This window comes from Barbus barbus (genome assembly GCF_936440315.1).
Source record: "Barbus barbus genome assembly, chromosome: 13".
Classification (NCBI taxonomy): domain Eukaryota; kingdom Metazoa; phylum Chordata; class Actinopteri; order Cypriniformes; family Cyprinidae; genus Barbus; species Barbus barbus.
Window position 1 is genome coordinate 18,035,984 of NC_136741.1, and position 7,899 is coordinate 18,043,882.

The following is a 7,899-nucleotide window of genomic DNA, read 5'->3' on the forward strand; positions in this document are numbered from 1 at the left end:
AAAAACAAAGCATACAAAGCAAATGTAAGATTGTAGGATTTCGTCATGTGAAAGTTGATGTGTGCGAAAGTCTTATATGTAGTGCATAAACGTCCAAACACTGTCCGTAGCTGAACTTACGGATAGCAAATGAATAATCCAGCCTCTTGTAATAAAAACATGCCACAGCTCTCAAACACCAGACTCTTCCTAACCAGGAACAGTCAAAAATAGTCCAGATTATGGTCCCACATCGAAAAGAACTTTAAATCCATATTCAAACTGGACCATGATGTGGTGACCTCACCAATAAAGAGTCAAAATCCATACAAATACACAGTCTTAGGCTGTGTCCAAATTCAGCGTCTGCATCCTTCGGAGTACTCATTTGAAGGATGTTACGTCACAGCACCGCGACGAAGGCTGTCAAAATTCGTAGGATCCTTCAAATGCGGCCCACAAATACGTCCTCCTTTTCCCCGAATTGGAAGGATGGGTGTGGTGGATCCTTTCCCGTCCTACCTATCCCATAAATCTTTTCGGCAGAGCGTAATGGCGGACGAAGCGAGCGGTAGCGGAGTGGGAGACGAGTTTCTCTGACAAAACAAGCTAAAGTTTATGCTTCGGCTCAATGAATTTGTAGGAGAAATTAGTAGAATACTTAAAAACAAATAAAAACAAAACAAATAAAAATAGGCTATAATGGCTTAAGCACAGGGCTGCTTACACAAAAACCTGCATAGGCCCAAAGGCACAAAAGTTGCTCTGGGCCTGAATGGGCTGGCCCACACTGGGCCATCATTGGATTAATGTGGGCAGTCCCATAGTGTGGGCTGTTCACAGAGAGCATGGGCCCCGCAGGTGCATGTTTGCAGGGATTGCAGCTTGTTTTCATTGTGTTGTGTTAATTTCATTGTGTTACAATTTGTTTCTGTTGTGTTCTGTGTCGCTGTGTTGTGCAGTTCTGGGCCACCATGGGAAAGCCTTTCCTGAAGAGTAGAAGCTTTAATAGGTGCAAAGGGTTGACCAACTCCATATTAATGTTTATGTATTTAAATGCAATGTCATTAAAGTCCCTTTTGGTGTAATGGACAGGGCTGCATTTCCCAAAAGCATTGCAAGCCAACCAATGGAGCTACGACCAACTTAAGCTTACAATGCTTTTGGGAAATGCAGCCAAGGTGTCATAATACTAATAATTAATTTTTTTATCATTATATTAGATGATTAATCCATTTAGTATTAAGGGTCATGCCATTTTTTATTTATATTTGTGTCATCCATTAATAAAACTGACTAAAATGCATTGCAAATAGATGCTTGTTTGTTTAAAGCAGTCATAGCATTTATGTTGTTCTCCCCCCAGGCTTTGCAAGGTTAGGTATTGCCGCAGTAAAAAGTGACAGCATAAAAGATGAATTTGTGTGGGTATGTTTGCATGTGGGCTGCCATTGTTAGGTATGAGTCTCAGTGTAGTGTAGGTGTTCTTTGACAGCAGTGGGGTTGACGCTCTCCTTCTGCCCAGGTCTGACCCTGAAGAATGAGACTAGTCATGCATAGCATGAGCTGTGGTTAAATCACTAGCGCCTGGGAAGCCCTGCAGAGCCTGAATGGCGAGGGCACAAGAGCATCACCAAGGGAGACATTTCAAATGAGTCACGACATGGCCTCTAATACTGCATTATGGCTGCACAGCAAACGATATGCAATGATTGTTATGAAGTAGCATCACTCTGGGAGAGCATCGTGTTTATCTGTTGTATTTTGTAACGCATGTATTGCATCTGTCATTTCAAAATACTACAGGTGTGGCAGCAATTGTCAAACCAAGTGGTAACCGCAAAAATAAATACATTGAAATGTATTAGATGTTCTGCTAAACCTTTTCTCATAATCAGTTTTCTGAGCCATTTTTGCATTTATTTTTAACCTACTCAAGGCCTGTGTCAAAATAAGCACACTTACCTACTGTATGTTTTTTTAGTAGAAAAGAGTTCTTTAGACTAGTAAAAATATTCTTCACAGTAAATAAAAAAAATGGTTCTTTAAGAACTGTTCACTAAAACGTTCTTTGGGGAACCCAAGATGGTTCTTCTGTGGCATTACTGCAAATACATTTACATTTAGTCATTTAGCAGATGCTTTTATCCAAAATGACTTACAAATGAGGAGAACAATTGAAGCAATCAGAGCAACAGTCTACAAGTGCTGTGGCAAGTCTTAGTTAGATGAATAATAATAAATGAATAAATAAATGACTGACTGACTGTTAAATGAGTAGTATGTCCAAATTTGTGTGGCAGAAGCAATTATTTAGATAAAAGACTGAGGTTTGAGTGCTCAAATTCCTTTACTTAGCATGTGAATGATGTCATCTCTCACCATCATGATCCAGGAGGGTTAAAGATATGACCTCATGCTCTCACTATGTCATGTTCTCCAGAGAACTTGCATGTGCGGCATTAATAAAATATTCAGAAGTTTGCTCATACTCTAGTTTTGGAAATAAAGGAGCTCAAATTCTCCCTTATTCGAAAACAACATCAATACAGAGGTAGATGTTAAAGTGAAAGTGTTGTAAACACAAACTCTGTCAGAGATTTGTTCCTTCTGGGGAAGAAATGAAGCAATTGGTGAGGGAGAATTTTACGGCATGCTAAACACAAAAAGAGATTTACAGTCAATGACTGAGAAAGAATTTCCTTTGGCACCCAATGCCCAGGCACCATTCACAAGTGCTCTTTTTTCCACAGGGTTGAGATATATATTACAAGGAGGACTGTGAGATTTATGGGCTAACTAATGAGAAGAATAGTTACCATAATGAGGTTGCAAAGCATCCACTGCGTTCCGTGGCGATCAGTGCAAGGACTCAGGAACAAAATGTCAGCAATATTACATTGGCTCAGCCTTCTGATAGAAACGGTAACCCTAATTTCTGATGTTATTGGGTTTTATTCTAGATCATAAGATCACAACTGAACAGCAAGGAAGACAAATTGATAGCAGGAAGATAATAATGACCAATTGGCCAATCTGAGAAATTATACTGAACATCTTGTTTTTTATAAATGGAATAAATGTTCTAATTTCAGTGTTAGCTGTTACTAGATATCAATCTTCTCAATAACAGGATACATTATCTGTGAAGCCCATTTAAACCCTTTGAACTTCACCTCCCTTTCTTGTCAGTGTGGTCAGCAAGCCTTGAAAAGGTCAGTAACAGATTTAGTTGTTTAATTCTGAGTATGAAGCTGTTGGTCCCAGACAAACTGACACATATTTGATTCTTAAGTCAAGATTTCAATTAACCCCCTCTAATGAGCTGACTCATAGCAGCATTTGCTTAATCACCACAAATCAGTGCACATGCACAGTAGGAGAAGGGTTCTGGAGTGTTTTAAGTTACACTTAGAATCAAAGGAGGATATTTGCTATACTGTTTGTGCTACTAATTTGATAATTGTGTAGAGTAATGAGTTTTAAGAGATTTCAAAATTTGGACACTTAAGCCATATTTAAAGAAAGAAAGAGCAAGTAAAAATGTATTTTAAATGATAAAACAATAATAATAAACTTGACAACATTTTGGTTATCAATAGTTACTAGCAGTCTGGACTTACTAGCCACCATGTTAGCATTGTTAAGTGACCTACATTGTCAGTTTCGTCGCTTCAGTTTCCAACGTCCATAGAATTCGCACTTCAGAATTTTGGCAGAAATAGTATATGATCCATACTTTTCGATTATAAATCAAATACTACTCATCTGACACACTACTTTTCACATAATATATTGTAATAAAATGTGCAGATGAAGACATTGGATTTAAGTTGGTTATAAATAATTGCTGGATTTGATAACAAAGTACCAAACTGTAAAAACACAAAAGAAACAATTCTCAGAACCACTTTTCTGACCTATTTTTGCTATTATTTTTTAACAAATGTAAATGTTCTTTTCATTAGATTAGTTTCTGGCGAGATTCTGAAGTGCATATCCCATAAGGCCATGGAAAAGGAACAACACAACTGATAATGTAGGTCACATGACAATGCCAACATGGCAGATAGTACATCCGGATTGCTACTAACCTTTGACTAAATACATTTAAATACATTTTATCTTTATTTTGAACTGTATATTTGTTGTTTTAAAATGCCTTTTTACTTTTTCTATCTTTCTATCAAATAAATTGGTCTAATGTTTTGTTACATTATACAATGAAATTCGTACATTTGAAGTGTGGCTTAATTGTCCAAATATGCCTTTGGGCAACTGTATATCTGATGTTATTTCACCTGAAACTAAGAAAAATGGGCAATGACTGGTGAACCGGATATTTGGCATGTACTGATAAGCCTATACTGAAGGCAAAATCGTGACAGAAAAACAAAACAAAACAAAAAACAGCATAGGCTCAAGATAAGGTTACATTCTAATTATGTAAATTAGAGAAGCGCATAAATTTTAGGATCCAGACTGCTAATGCAAAGCCTGTTAGTTGCTCTTACCGTGTTATTGTGTCCTTGAGAAAGGCACTTAACACTGGGTTGCTCTAAGGGGTCTACCACTGCAATTGGTGTACCTTAGGCCACATTGGAAAAACAACTTCTGCCAAATGACGCATAACATAATAAGTGATCATTTCTTCCCTTCATGTCTGCAAAGGTGCTAATCAAAGGCAATAATTTCTTTCCTCTGAAATCATACAAGAGAGGTCTTTTTTCTGATGGTGGAAGGTCTATACAGTATGTTCCCAGCTTATTATTGTTGGGTCTGCGCCATGTTGCTTGATGGGTCAAATATGAATGAATACCTGTGTGTGGACTTTGACTAGACGCATTGAGATGATAAATTACTCTGGGGGAGTTATGCCAGTTTATGCCACTTTAGCGCATAGTATTCCAATGAAAAAACTCCACGCGTAGAATATAAGCAATCCAGTTTAACCATGAGCTAAATGTACTGGACTAGCACTCTGATGTGATGACTTTGAGAGCAAACACACCTCTTTTCTATAAAGATTTCACCTTATTCTGTAAAGTCAAGGACAATTTTGGGTGTATTTACCCAGATGCCATTGCGTGATTTGCATAATCACTTTACTGAATTGTATGATAGAACAAAACAGACAGTGGGTGCTAAAAAATAATGCTGTTGGTTTAAGCCTCCATCATGGCTGTTCTGAAAAATGATGCAAACTGGAATATTAATGACTTTGTCTTCCAGCAGATAGGAGAATGGAATGCTTGTCAACAGATCAATAATTGGATTTGGTTTTAAGCACCACGGGAGACAGAATAAATAATGCTGTCTTCTCAAAGAAAGGAAATTACCTCTAGCCTAAAGGTTAATCACACGGTTTACGTCATAATAGGTATAGGGCTGTTTTCTGGGTTAAATGGTGCAGTTGTCAGTCTAGAGTTCCATTCTTGGTGCAAATGGGTTTGATGAAAACATTTGAGCTCTGGATTTCTTCTCTAAAGTTTGTGTTATGATTTTGTGCTGATATACGAGTTCAGTGACTTAAACGTTCATGTGTTGTGAGCAGGAAAACTGTGCAGTACCATCAGGATTAGCTGTAGACTGCATGAAATTATACAGTTCGGCTCATAAAGTCATGTCATATGATTGACCGGTGTATGCCAGCTGGCTAACTTCACTCAAAGATGTTCATTTCCCAGAAGTGAGCAAATTTAACATTTATGTCTATTTTATGCCAAAAAATAAGGAAAAAGAAAACAATTCATATAAAGTGAAAGTTAACGCTTAAAACTACTGAGGTGAATCTGGGGGTTTTTTCTGAATTTTTTTATTTTAAAAAGTGACATTTTGCCACAGCAAATGACATTTCCATGCACTGCCTTTCCCGTCTTACAAAAACAAATAAAACCATTTCACAGATCCCTCAGGTATGAGTTTATTTACTAGTTTTAATAGTTTGTTAGCATGTTTAGCATAAAGTATGTTCATGGTTATATAACAGTACAAGCCTGCGGCTGGTTGCAATATTGATGCATATTGTCCCAGTATACAAGTTGTCATTTTTTCTGTGTACATTCAATGTACAAAAGTATTGTAGTCAATAATAAATTACAATATTTAATCCAGAACGTTTGCACTGTGGGATCTTTTTATTTGTTTGTGAACTAGCTCAAATTAGCTGGTTCTCCAGAAAGAGCGATGTCCCCATTTGGCCCCATTTGGCATGAACCCACTGGCCTTCCAAATTTATCTCCCCAACTTTGTTCCCCCAGCTAACATCTATACTCATAATTCAACACATACTGCGTCAGTCTGCTTTATTGTGTTGTCTCTGAGACACACTAAAGTAATAAAGACTGGGCACAAACGAACAGGTTTGATTCACCAAAGCATCTTTCGCCCAAGACAAAGAACGTCACCACACAATAATGAGTAAGTACTCAAAATAAATAAAAAAATAGTGTGAGAAAGTAACCTTCATCAGTGTGTGAATTGCAGCACACAAACAGGGGTTCTATAGAGTATGGCCAAAATATGCCATTTTTACAACATCAGGTGTTCATTGGCAAGTTGCAAATTTAACACGTTTACGCTATACAAAATATATTCAAATGACAATTCTGTAAATTCAGAAGCCAGAGGTCTAATAAATGTACATAATAAGAATCTGTAAATGTAATCATATGAAGTATACTTACATTCCATTTTTAGTTTTACCAAAATAAAGAAAAAAGTCATAGGAAATTCTGGATATTTTTCCTCAATTTTTCTCAGTTTCCTTGAGTTTCATAAGAGATTTCATCAATATTTCACACTTTTACAATAATAACAAAGTTCAACATTTTTCCTTGGTTTTTGTTTAATCTTGTGGCAAAACAAATATTTCAGTTCATATTTTAAGAAGCAAAGATAAACAATGACCTTCTCACAGGGTTCCATGTTGCAAAGCACTAATAGTTTCCTGTCTTCTGAATTATCTATTGCAACACTAAGGTGTCTGGTGTCATCAGGGTGGTCTGATTATACAACAAACCAGTGGTTTTCGTAACTGACATCTTACTGGCAGACAACTGAGCAGTAATGTATTACATAATGTCCTGCATTCAAACTTTCCCAGATGTGTTTAACCAGAGCCTTTTCTCTAAACATAAAACAGAAGCCCAATCTTATTAATACTAACACCTAATTTGGCTTGAGAATAAATTAAAAACTAGGTTAAAGCAATCTGTCTTCATAATTTACTTTCAGGTTACAGCTTATAACTGTCAAAACAGCTCTTTTCTCTTCTTCAAGCATAAATAAAATGAATTTAACATTCAGAGCTCAAAGAATAAGCAAAAATTGTTCCACTGGCAAAATATCAGTTTAACTGTATCCAAACCAGCTGAAAAAACGAAATGCTAACGTGATTTTTTCATTTATTTTGCTACTTGGGCAAATGGGAATATGACAATTATATATATATATTTGTAGTTTCTTATGAGAACCCTGGAAATGTGAACATTTTTCATCATAGCATCATGTAGCTACACCCACACTAAAATCTCACTGGTCCTTAGTATCACTCCTCATGTATATAAGAGCTGATAAAATGTAAAAACTGTGAATGCAATGTAAGTCGCTTTGGATAAAAGCGTCTGCTAAATGCATAAATGTAAATGTAACTGTAAATATTAAACATCAAGCATGGACAAGAAGAGACCGACTGTGGAAGTGGACATGTAGTCAATATTATATGACAAATCCCTCAGTTTGCACAATAAAAAGGACATCCGCTTAAGTATCATGGAAGTCATTAAAGTATATGATTTTTTTTTGTTTATGCTTCAACTGCTTTGTAAACACACAAACAGAGAAAACTGCTCCGATTGGTCTTTTTTCCACTACATCACACCCCATTTTTTTTTACATGTGGACAGAAAAGCAGGAAAC